Source organism: Pinus tabuliformis, chromosome 9 (assembly GCF_031772625.1).
Source record: "Pinus tabuliformis cultivar Carrire ecotype Pingquan chromosome 9, CPIR1, whole genome shotgun sequence".
NCBI lineage: Eukaryota > Viridiplantae > Streptophyta > Pinopsida > Pinales > Pinaceae > Pinus > Pinus tabuliformis.
This window is the reverse complement of record NC_142307.1, coordinates 1,483,595,385-1,483,609,586: the sequence shown is the minus strand read 5'-3', so window position 1 is coordinate 1,483,609,586 and position 14,202 is coordinate 1,483,595,385.

The window sequence follows — 14,202 nt, the reverse complement described above, 5'->3', positions numbered from 1 at the left end:
TCCCAAGCTCTTTCTAATCCTAAGCCTAGCCAAAAGCTTGGCTCCCAAAAACTTGTTACATGAGTTATGAATTTCTATTTATAATAAGAGGGGGTGACCCTTCAACTCCCCTTTGTGACCTTTGGACTACCATTATGACTCTTCAACTTCTTTACAAAATGACACATTACATTACATGATGAATCTTCATATTCCAATATTGACACTTGGAATTTCACTTATAACATAATTACAAATAATATTACATTTTCCATGTGTACCCATATAAGAAAAAATAGGGTAAGGACAACCTAACAAGACACAACACTATGATTCTAAAGTTCAGGGGAAGTCCAACTCAGCAACTTCCACTTGCTTCTTCTCAGTCACATATTGGTTCCAAGCTTGGTATTGTGTGATGGTGTCCCCAAACTTATTAACGGTGTCTTGCAAGAAGAGGACTTTAGCCTCCATGGAATCCAGGTACACTATCTTGGAACAAATATCTAACTCATTTTGAAGCATGAGAAACATTGTTTTGACCTTGAAAGGACCACTAATGAACTTCTACATGTTGTGTGTGTTCAACTCCAAGTCTTCCCTAGTGGCTTCCTATCTTAGCTGATCCAAGTACTCTACGACCTCCTGTCAAACCTGGTTCTTGGGTTTAGCTTTGATGACAGAACCGATTGATGGGATCTAGTGTGTTCTCACTAAGACATCCAAACTACTGTACAACCACACATATGAGGCATGTGTGCTACCAATGAATGAGGCAAGCTACTTATTGTTATGAATCAACATTTAAACCTTTTCCTTCTCTAGCTCTTCCTGTGGCTTCATTTTATTTACTAATTCAAGAGGGGCCCTTTTGAACTCCATTGGCCACTCCTGTACATAGGCGATGGCAGCATGTATGTTTTTTAGAGTTTTAAAAAACTCTTTTCTCTGCCGTTGTAGGCCATGCAAATGGACAACTACTTTATGCATAGTGACAAACATGTCATAGATCTTCTGCATGGTTTATCTAAGTGTTGATACTTCAACAAGTATCCCTGCACTCATCTCCCCCAATGTGGAAACTGCATTATGCACTGCTACTCGGAGTTATTCTGCCTCTTTTTTGGCATAATGCAAGTTCTGTGTGAGTTTCTCATTCTCAACCATCAAATAATGAACATTTGATCTTGTTGCTCCTGCATAGGCCAAGTTAGCTTCGGAAATGGTAGTTGGATGCTCCTTGTATCTGACACTATCACCCTTTATTTGATGAATGCAAGTGAAGCATGATCATCTAGAAAGTTCTACCCTTGTACAATATTCTTCTAGAACTCATCGAATGATAGATTGTACACATCCATGACCGAATCATCATCAAGGAGAACACCATCTCCTTACTTTCTCGAGGCTGGCTCTACTGCTAGAGGTGGTGGAGACTGAGGGATGACCTGTGGTGCTCTCGACATCAGGTCAACATCTTCATGTTGTGGCTCCTATTCCAACTCCATGTCTATCATTTCAATCAATTGCTCAATTTGTTGACCAAGCTCTCGATCCTGCATCTGTTCACCTTCCTCCTCAACTTCTGGTTGTTTTGGTTCTTCAACATGTATTGCCTTTGTTTCCTCTTTCATCACACCTTGCCTTTGTTCTTCTTACTACTTCTGCTTATCTTCTCGTTCTCTCGTTCTCAACTCCTATTATTCCTTCAGTTTCTTCTTTGTCTCCTGCAGCTTTAGTTCTATTTACTGCAACCTCTACTTTTCTCTCTTCCTCCGCTCTACTCTCAGCATCCTTTGCTTCTGCCGCCAAATCTTCCTTCATGATAAGAGGATCGACTTTCATTTTGTAGATTTGCTCTCCCTCTGGACTATCAACAATCTTCATATTTCCCTTTTCCTGCAAATGATTGTTGCCTTCTGATGTTGTTGCTTCCAGAACTATTGTTGTCTATGGAGAAGCCTTTAAAGTCCTTGTTGTACTAACTAACTCATTCAGTCTGGAGGCATTATAGTAGTACCTTCAAGGATCCTCGTCTAACCAGTGAAACACCCCGCTGGTCCACGGAAAGTAAACTCTCATACAGTGGTCCTTGCAAATACTATGAGGATCATACATATTAATGTCCATAATTTCGAATTCGAATTTCACTATCTCCTTAGCCTCGACATCTATGAATTTCAAGTTCTTTATCTCGTATAATCCGATCTACAAAGGAAGAGTGGGCCATGGTGCTTTCTCTTCATGTATAGTGCTCATGACAACCCTTTGGCAAGGTGGCATGATACTTCTTACATGATCAGTTTTCAATGGCATACCTTGCTAGGATATGAAGAGGCTTCTCTCCGACAAACACTCTAGTGAAGGTTCCACCTGGTGAGGCATACCAATCTGCAATGTCTACTATCGTCTCCATTACTTCTCAGGACATGCAAGGTGGATTTTGTTCAAATATAAGCTTGTATAACAAGATGATAAAGTGTTCAATTAGCCATGCCATTACTCCTCGATAACTACATTCTGAAAGAAACTTGTAATATATGTTCACGACAGTCTCTTGTGGTGTCCATGTCTAGTTGATGCCAAGGAATTTTTGTTGTGCACATATTGCATCTAGTAAGTATGCGTACATATAAAACCTTGCTCACACATCCTTGGGAAGATTCTAAGCCTGTGCTACATGGGCCTTCAATTGTTGAGCCAACTGATCCAACCAGTTTCACGTGATCCCATCATTTACCAATTGGTCCAATAAAACTTCCCACCCTTCAAGAAAGGTTTCAGTGCTCTCTTGACCATAGATCTTGCAAGCGAAGATATTAAAGAGCTAGTAAGCCTTCCTGAGGGACTTTGTCTTGTAGACATGGGTGCGTGTCTGCTGAAAATTCGATGGCTCTTTCACCCAAAATTTGACAATGTCTCTTTTGTTCAAATAGCTGTGGGTGGCATAAAAGAGTGAGTCCATGCATCTTACTAGCTCGAGAAAGTGACACATCTGCTAAAAGTATTCTACCTTGAAGGTGGCGATCTTCTGCTTGCTGGTACTGCTCAATGTCATAGTCTGTTACTCCATATGTGAGACAATCCAGCTGATGATGTCTGCACACAGGAAGGCAAGATACTTGCATGAAACCTTGTATAACACTGACTATCAAATGCTAATATAAACATGTTGATTTGGGTCTAGGTGTGACAAAGGACCCTTCCAAGACCTTTTACTTTGGTGATGTGTTAAATTGCATTTTTAAAATAACATAAATAAATACATCTGCATGCTATAAAGAAGAGGAACATGACAATCATCAGCAACATAAAACTCAAGACGTTGATAACGGAGTTCGTCCAAGAGGGACTACGTCTCTGGGCCCTAGTGTCAAGATGGTGTAAGCCGCTACATTAAGTGTTGTCAATAGTGATGATGTACATAAGAGGTGATGTTGCTATCATATAAGGAAAATGCCCTCATGCAGGAGTGGCTCTGAGAGATGTTCCGCTACAGGAACTCTTAGTCAAAAAGGACTCCTATCAGTATGACATAAACTCATGCATGACGATAATGAGCATCCCACCAACATGGCATAAAAGGGATCTCAATGCAAACATACATGGTGACACATGAGTATCCCATCAACATAACGACAAAGGGATCTCAAATAAAACATGACGAATCATGACAACAAGTACATCTAACAAACGATTCCGCGTCACGTCAAGCAAGAATCATGAAACAAGTAAGAAAGAAGATCCCACATCAATCATCAAACAGGGATCTGTGCAACGCAATGCATAGCAAAAAGAAGTATATGAACACACTGCATATACCTCACATCCTGAGGCCATCTGAAGAAGAGGATGTCAAAACTGCTGAAGTTGTTCGTACCATCGATCTCACGGCATCAAATCGCATGGAAATGACTGCTCACACATTAATGTTGACACCTGCACTCCACTTTGAAAAGTGGTCGAAAAATGAAATGAGAAAATGGGAAATATGAATGCACCATCAGATTTGTGGCGTCGAATAGTGCAAAATCGACTGTCAAATTTCTGAATTCTGAGAAAGTGGAAATCTGGGGCTTAAAGAATCTTTTAGATTCCCCCTAGATTCCTCAAAGATTCCCTCCTCCGGGTCCTCTGCAAATTGGCTGCTCAGATCAGGAAACTGATTGCGCCATCGGGTTCGTGTCACTGAGAGGTGTAAGATCGACATAAAATTTGTCCAATTTGGACACTGCAAAAATTTCACCCTCCTGAGAATTTCACCCAATCATGGTTCCCTTGCAATAAATTAATTAAAAAAAATTACAATCTCGATTTCCATGCCTGCTCCTGGTTCCTCCATGCTTTCCTCCACGCACTGACAAAAATGATTTTATTTATAATTTTTCGAGCGGAGTTTACGAAAATATGGTTTGGTGCATTGGTTATTATCGGAATTAGTTGAGGAGGGGTTAGGTGCTCAATCCCTGCCCCTCTCGTTTTAATACTTTACAGTTTTTGAAAAAATTGCATATAGATGTTTTGGGGGTCAGGTCCACATTGGGCAACCCCCCCATCACTCCCGCAACACATATATTAAATGGGGGCGATATTTATGTTTGTTGGCGCGCTCGTTGTTTAGTGTACCATGGGTGAGGGTGCCCGGGAGGCGGGCCGGTAGCACCGGCTGGGCAGGCTCAAGCCCCGCCACCCTTGACTTATATATATGGTAATGTGTTATGTGGTGGGGCGTGGGCCGAGTCCACCGGAGATGGCCGGCCCACCGCCCATTAGTATTTATGTTGTAATGTGGTTGCGAGAGGGTCGACGAGGATCATGGCTCGTCGGCCCATAAAAAATTTGTTATGTAACATATTTTGGGGTCTGACAGCAGTGGTGGGGGTCATGGCTTGCCACCATTATATATATATATATATATATATATATATATATATATATATATATATATATATATATATATATATATATATATATATATATATATATATATATATATATATATATATATATATATAATTTTAAAAATCAATAGTCTTTTTTAAAAATTCGAAAAATGACCGAAGGGGACAATTTAATCAAGCCACAAATTCGCTTGGAATCTGGCCTAGGTTGGTCAGAATTTGGTGGCGGGATTTTGTCCAAATTGTTGCCTCCTTAAGCCTACCCAATCACCCAAGTCAACCTAAACTTTGACTGCTTCTAACTTTTGCATATGGACTCGATTTGACGAACCATTCACACCACCATGATTAGGACGATGATATCTGCACTTTGGTCCTGGTTCAAAAGCATTATGATCACTTTGATTTTTGAGCTTCCATAAGCCCTCTTTGTCCTGTGTGTGTCTATGGAGCCACCTGGATCAATCCTCCCCACTCAGGAGCTTTTGGTCCTCCAAAAGCATGAAAAATAATCTGTAACTTCTCTGTACCTTGTCTGCATCACAACTGTCTTAAAGGGTCTCACTTCCATCTCCTCCACCTTTGTTCTTCAGAGCCTTAAGTGATGAGCTGACACCTGCAACCTATGCAACTTGTAGTACATTGTTTTTGCAAAGTACATGCTTGACTTTCATGACCAACTAATGTCCCAAGCATCCCATACTTGCCACGAGTTTATAACACATACTCAGTGGTCAAGTTTACATAAAGATGGAAACGACACCCCAGCTATGAAAACAAGGCCAACATATCATTGTTGATCCAACAAGTTACGGAAAACACATCATCACTGCAACACATGATTTACAAAAATAAGGCCAAACACTATTTTTTCCTTGAAAAATGATGGAAACATGACATCACTTTCACAGTTTATCATGCAACACAAAATAAGACCTGACATCATTGTTGGTTAACAAGTGATGGAAAACACATCATCACTTTTACATTTTAAAATTCAACAAATGATTTACAAAAGCACAACCATGACAAGCTTACATATCTAGAAACCATTTTTCACTTATTAATGCGAATTGGTCGCCTCCATGTGGCACATTCGATGGTCGAACAATTGCTTCACCTGTTTCATGCACTGACACTTTGCCTTTAAGGCGCTACTCTAGATGGAACCTCCAACATGTGGATCTTTGATGGCCACTTCTGTCGCAATGACTACAATAGATATTCTTTCTACAGACCTGCTTAACATGTTTCTTTACTTGCTATTGAGAGGGTCTTTCACGCCTCATCATTTTGTGTGCTGCCATTCGTTTCTAACACTTAGAAAATGTATGGTTATGTAATCCACAAAAGGTACATGTTTTTCGATTCCATGATTTACATTCATCTTTAACAACATGATTATAAGCCAAATGAACATTCGCATATCGACAGTGGTTATACCTTTCCTTACTGTCTTTGGTGTAAGTATGGCGGTGAGAGCTTGCCTCAGCTCTTTCCCTGCAATGGGCACTGCCATGGGATGATGGGGATGTGTTCCCATCATTCTCTTTCCTCGACAATTTCAACGATGTCTCAAAAGAATCTGACACCTTTGAGCATTCTCCCTCAGTGTATCTCAAGCCTACAAATTGAGGTCTTTACACAACCTCCAATGGTTGAGTTATGCCTTGATTATTTACATCAAGTTCTTTTTCCTCCTCGTGCCTTTTCCTGGTAAGGAGCCTCATGTTTTTCCCTGTAATGGGGATCTCCACATCTCCAACAGAAATCATATTATGTGAAGACAAAACCAAAAGGAAATCAACATTTTTTTCCTCCTCTATCGATTTGGAAAGAACTGATGAGGGATTCTCATCATCTGTTGTTGGTGGTTCTCTAGTTGTCTCTGCGCATTCCCCAACTTCTGACATACCCAAGTCCTGCCTGACGGGGTAATTCTTCTACTTTGATGGGGTTGACAATGCCTTGGCAATTAATGCCCAAGCCTTTTCCTTCATAGCACATTCTCTTCAACAGTTTGGAGCCAGTTCCTATGGTATGATTTTCAAAAACAGTGAAATCATCATTAGGACACATACATGAATTCAGAGAATTACTTTTTACCTCATATGCGTCACACTGCAGCTTTTCCAACGCCTCGTCCTTTACTTGCGGTTGTCGTAGTACACTATGTTTCTCCTCTTTCTCTTCATGTAGAAGCATCTTCAATTTAGCGTTCTCTATTTGAAGATTCTTGTTGTTGTGCTTCAGTTCTTCCAGGGCCTCTTCTATGGCTTGCAACTAAAGCTGCAATCACTCCTTTTCCTTTGTATCTTTCTGTAGAGTTTCATACATTATTTCCACCCTTTGGGAAATTTTGAGAATGGTCTCGTACATCACTTTTTCATCCTATGTCACTGCACGTTCCATTGTTCATGCTTGCAATTCACATCCACACAAATATCGCTCTCATACCACTTGATTTGGGTCCCGATGTGACAAAGGACCCTTCCAAGACCTTTTACTTCTGTGATTTGTTAGATTGCATTTTTAAAAGAACATAAATGAATACATCTACATGTTGTAAAGAATAGGAACATGGCATTCATCAACACATGAAAACATAAGCCGTTGATAACGGAGTTCGTCCAGGAGGGACTACGTCTCCGGGCCCTAGTGTCGAGATGGTGTAGGTTGTTGCATTAAGTGTTGTCAATAGTGATGATGTACATACGAGGTGATGGCGCTATCTTACAAGTAAAATTCCCTCACACAAGAGTGGCTACAAGAGATGTTCCACTGCAGGAACTCTCATTCAAAAAGGACTCCTATTAATATGACCTAAACCCATGTATGTTTGCATTGAGATCCCTTTTATGCCATGTTGGCGGGATGCTCATTATCATCATACATGATTTTAATTCATACTAATAGGAGTCCTTTTTTAATGAGAGTTCCTGCAGCGAAACATCTTTTGGAGCCACTCCTGCGTGAGGGCATTTTCCTTATATGATAGCAACATCATCTCTTATGTACATCATCACTATTGACAGCACTTAATGCAGCGGCCTACACCATCTTGACACCAGGGCCTAGAGATGTAGTCCCTCTTGGACGAACTCCGTTATCAACGGCTTATGTTTTCATGTGTTGATGAATGTCATGTTCCTCTTCTTTATAGCATGCAAATTTATTCATTTATGTTCTTTTAAAAATGCAATCTAACACATCCCGAAAGTAAAAGGTCTTAGAAGGGTCCTTTGTCACACCCGAACTTGGATCACTTGTCGGTCCTCTAAATATTCATCAAATTCCTTTGCAAAAGTTTCATTGATCTGTTGCCATGTCAGTGTTCATCACTTCTCTATAAAAAGTTGAGTATCTGCATACACTAGAAAATCAACTGATGTTTGCTCAACTGCTTCCCCAATATTTCTCTATGTGGTTTCCTTTGATGGAACTCTATTAGATGCCATGGTAATAGTGATTGTTTGAGAGGTGATCAACAAGTATTGTACCTGTGGGACAAAGAGGACACTCATGGTAATAAAATGTCAGTTTAAAGCAAAACAACTTAGAAGGCAAGTTCAAGCAGCAAACTCGGCACTAGATGCCTGTGGAAATTGTGCACTGCATAGTCCCAGTAGCCAAGGTTGAAGCCTGCTGGTTGAAACTATGTAATGTGCAGTTTAGCCTTGGCAAAGGCCTGAGAGAGACTGCGCATTGCACAGTCTCAGTTGCCAAGCTAAGAGGCGGGATCCTGGTGTTAGTGTGAAAATTCTTGGAAGGTGTACCAAAAATAGTTCACTTAATTCACTGGATGACAAGTGACCCTAACAACAAGTTGATGGATGTTGTCATCTTAGATCTAAAACACAAATAGAAAACCTACAATAAAAGAAGATATAATCCAAACCAGAAAGCATCAATATGAAGTATCCAGTATAATAACCCAATTGGAAAGTCAATTTTAAATGAATTAATCTTTTATTGATAACAGCTGGTGAAGGAGATCTACAGATTGGTCTGTAAGTCCCCCTTTGTAGGATGGGTCCTTGGATATCCTTGACGCTTCAGAAAATTGATTCTCTCTCTCAATATGAAAAACCCAAACAAAAGTGAAGAACTCAAAATGGGAGCTCAAGAAAAATGACAATAATGTTGATGATGATAATGATCATGGTAAGGAATGAATGAAAAACCATCTTTGTATAGAAAATTATGGAGTTAATCTCGAAAATGGAGAATAATAAAATATTATTGACCAAATTTAGATCTAACTACTTGGAATACTTTATTATATTTATTGGAGAGGGAAAAGGTATTTAAAATGGTTAAATACCTTTATTTATAAATAATTAACAAATAAAATGATTTATTAATTATTTCATGAGAAACAAGAAAGGTGTGAAATCAAAATAATTATTAAATAGTGATTTAATAATTATTCTAATAACAAAAATAAGAAAATTTAAATAAATAATGATTTATTTAAATATTCATAAGGGATTTAGTCAAATGTGACAAGGGATAACTATTAAATAATGATTTAATAATTATTTCTAGATAAAATTAAATAAATAATGATTTATCTAATTATTCTCATGGGATTTTTTGATTTAAATCAGAAAATAATTTAATAAAAGTGGTTTACTAAATTATTTTCCATAGTGAAAGTGATTTTACTATGGTAAAATTAAATATACATGGTGTATTTCGATCCACCTAGTTAGAAATGGCTAGGTGATCATTTTTTAGTGATAACACTTGGAACTACACAATGCGTAGTTGGAGCCATCTTGAGTTGCGCACTGTGCAATTCCAGAGGCCAAGCTTGTGGCTTGAACCTCAAGATTGCGCAGTGCCAGTTGTGCAAAGGGAGATTGGACGAAGGGAAACCCAGATCTGCCTAAGGGAAATGTGAAAAACAAGTAGATCTAAGAGATATTGTGAAGATGAGTGCATATTTGACTAAGTGTAGATGAATTCATGTGAATCAAGTGCAATAATTGATTAAATAGAAGGAAAACAAAGTAAGTAAGGAGAGTCGTCGCAACGACGACCATTAGTGCAAAAACAAGAAAACTAATGTGACACTTGGGAAAGGAAATATAAAACTTAAAAAAACACTTTTACAAGTTAAAACAAGTCAAAACGCCAACAACCATGAAGAGAAACAAGTGAAACAACACTCACACAAGCCAAACAACAAAAAACGACAGAAAAAGTGGAAAAAGATGACAAAAGAAAAACTCACACGGAAAAGTGATGACGATCGCATCGAAGGCTCCTTGATCTCCTCGGGAATTCTAGAGCTCCAAGATTGAGTGTGCAAATGAGCTCTAGCATCATTGATTAAATATATTTAGACAAATTAGGGTTTATGACATGCATGCCTAAAATCAAGGAAAAAGTGACACTTGGTGGAAGTTTCTAAAAATAGTGCAAGTGCCTCCTTTGGGATACTAAAATTAGATCCCTATTTTTTAGGGATTATTTTTTTATTTTTTCCTTTTTTTTCTTTTTTCGGGGAAACTTTCCATGCACACTACCGGGAGAGACAACGCAGTTCTAGGGAACTGGGCAACTTTCCGACTCAGTGCACTATGCAGTTTCTGAGCTCAGTGAGGGTTGCACAATTTATGGGCTTAGTCTTGGGATGCCTCCTCATGAATGCACATTTTCTGAGCTCAAGGCTCACTGATAGTTAGGACTATGCAATTCCCGTCATTAATACTGGTTTCCCTCAAGGATTGTGTAGTTTTTGGGGCAAGCCCAGAACTACTATGGGACCAAGTTAGGATATCATCTTGTGAGTTATAAAATCAACAAAGTAAGAAAACACAAGCCAAAAAGAAAAGGATAAGTCTCAGTCAAAGCACGAATACTTGGATCAATATGAGATGAGCTACTATGGTTAAGAACGAAGGCTCCGAGATCGAAACATAGGAAAAAATTTGGAGGGTGGTTGTAGCCGCTACAACATTTGTGACACACTCGTAGAATTCCAATGCTCTATATGGATCTTGTCTCACACAAAGTGAGTCTAAATATTCTCAAAGTATTGTTCAGTCCTTTGATTATCATAGCTTCTTCACATAGCTTGATTTAAAGATGTAGTCCCTACCATTCTCTTCATCGACAACACACATTCCAAGCCAAGTCAAAATGAGTTGTTTCAATTGGGGATGAGGGGTATATAGATGCACAAGTAAAATAAACTATCAGAGTTTTAGTTTCATCTCTGGTGTTGCTCCACTACCAGTAGGCCTGGACAGTACCCCGATAGATTCAATCAGGAACACAAGCATTGCTTCACTTCCAACAAGCCTGGACAGTAACCCGGCGGAGTTACTTTCTTCACCTCTCTGCGTAGGAAGCCTTTCTCTTCTTTTGCCCTTTATTTCATTTTTTCATTTTTTATTTTATTTTCATTTGTTCAAAGAAATGTGCATAGGCACTTATTTATTTCATGAGATGGAAGAGGGATCCCGACTTATTGAGAGTAGAAGAGGTTGTCCATTCAGAGACATATATTTATATATACTTATGACATACTTGTTAAGGTTTTCCTCCTCTCCTTACTCTACTTGACTTAGTTGGCAAGGGTTAACTGAAAATAGGAAACCGATTAAAGTAGGCGGTACTAGTTAAGATTGCAAGAATCGTGATTTCACCATGACTCTCTCCGAAAGGAATGTATTTTCCATCAGGGTATCATCAACTAAAAGAATTTCAAGATTCAAATGAAGAGATGGAATAGAAAGATAACCAAATTTTGATAGTAGTACAAGTTCCTCTTGGACTTCACCCTGATTTTCTAAGAAGCGAAACATGGTTTCATGTGAAAACTAACCTATAGTTGAAAATGAAACAAACTAAAGGAAAGAAGCGGGGTAAAGCAAACAAAGTAAATAAAATCAAAGAAATAACAAAGAAAATAAAAATTACTCCTACTCCTAACCTAAGTAGAAAATAAGCCAACTTACATAAAGTGATACTTCCAATGAAGCCATAGGCACATTGGCTGGCCTATGTAGGCAAGAGCATGTACATCAGAAAGGATATACAACGAAACCAACAAACAATAAAGATAAGAAAATACAAACCAGAACATCCAAAGCTTGAATGAACCCACATAAAATTAAAAACGAAATGTGCAAGAAATGCACTCTGTGGATGTACCATGGTGTCCTAACACAATGCGAGTCGAAGACAAGAAGGTACACACTTTCGAACTTGAAAATGAGAAAACATAAAGAAATAAGAAATTTTTTGTTTTGCAACAATGCTTGCTACATACGACTCTTCTAATGAATGAGTGATAAGATCGTGTGATACATAAGGAGGATGTGAAAATTGTAAGATAGATTGGTTTTCAATGTGAACAATAGAGTGATGAGGAGCCTAAATAGATTCAACATTTTTCTTATTAGAAGTGGAACTGACCTCAGGGTTACGAGAACCAGATATAACCATCAGCTTGGGCTGAAGTGCCTCGATATCTTTGGGAGGTTCCAATTCATCAGAAGATGGATCATCAAAGGTCGGTGGCTTAGAAAGATCAATAGTGGCAGAATCAGAATCATGATCGGACGATTGAACGAAAAGATTATGAAAACCACAATTAGAAAGTTCAAGATCACGAACAAAGGCATCCTCATGATCTAACGAATCATAAAGAGGGGATGATGGAAAATAGGAAATTGCGAGGATCGGGGAAGATAGATTTGTCATCTTCGCATTCAAATGAAAAAATGGCATCCCACGTGTTCTGCGAATGATCGAAAGTAGAAACCTACGAAAATAAATTTTCACAAGATGGAATAGAAATGACAGAATCATGGAAAATATGAGGATAAAGTGGAGGAGGTGCGGATATATGGAGGTCATCCTTCACTACATATGCTTGTTAAGACTCCCACACATACTCATAAAAAATGATATTGCAGGTTGGTTGTTTAACACCAACTCCATCCAAAACTCGATCCTTATGAACATCACAAGAAAGATCTAATACATGTGAACACAACACATCGAAATCTAGAGGATCAGATGGACCAAATGATGGAGGACGAGGAGATAACACTTCAACACATCCATTAGACTCACAGTCCAACTTTGTGCAGAAATTCTAACTAAGGGGGGTATGAGGAGATGGTGGTAGATCAACAAGTGAATTCTCAACTTCTCCCATCGCAACCTACAGAGCTAGAGTTGTTTGATGAGAATGGGATGAAGGGTCACTTGGACTACAAACCTTGTATGCCTCATATTTAGAAGTTCTAACACCAAGGTATGCTGGGAGAGGTTTGAAATATTCTAACTCGTGTGGATTTTCATAAATGTGAACAAGATATTGAAATCTTCCAGTTAAGAATTCCCAATCAATTTCATTTTCTGGAAATTTAAAGTAGTATTGAATAAAAGGATCATGAAAATCTTGAAAAGATTCATCAGGTGTTTTATGTAATTTAAAAGTTTCTTATTATGGGATTTACGATCATAAAGAATGAAAGCATGACATGATTCAACAACAAACCATTTAAAAGAGTGTATGGAGGTTGCGGGAAATGTTTGACACCATTGCTTTGTGCACCCTTCGAACATGAGAGCAAACAACCCATAGGAAACATCCTCAGAATGGATGTCATGCTTGTCACAGAAATCGAGAAAAGTAATTGCATGCCTAAGCAAGGTTATTCCACCCTTGCCATTGAACTTAAATTTGGACAAGTCATCTAAAATTCTCACCGACACTTTCGAATTTGTAGAGTTAGAGAAACATGTCAGGGTTATGCTTTGGTCAAAAGTCATCAAATGTGTGTAGAAATTAAAACGAATTTCAAGGGCTTAGCTTGTCATCTAGCCCTCCTTCTATTGCCAAAAATGTTGATGATGATGGACTCGCCAACATTCAGGGGATATCCTCGATATGAAGTCCCAACTAGACCTCACACCATTTGGAGTAGGTGTCCCAGCAGTGGGTGGTAATGTAATTCCTTGACTACGGAAATGCGCAGAGGGAAGTATGATTACTTTAGGTGAGAGTAAGTGTGTTACCCTGCAGAGAGTCAAGTGCGATGCATGAAGGTTCCAACACATGAAGGGAAAAGGAAGTGTGCCCCTTGGAAGCCTGTAATAGTATGCAGCTTGAAAGGGACACACGGGTGAAATGACATCACAAGCTAAGATGAAGAATAATCCACGAGTTAAAGTGATAAGTGAATCCAACAACATGCATTCAACAAGATTCGTACAAATTCAAACAAAATATTGCACAAGCATATGTGTAAGTTAAATAAAATACATTTCCAATACATCAAGAATAGTCCTACTC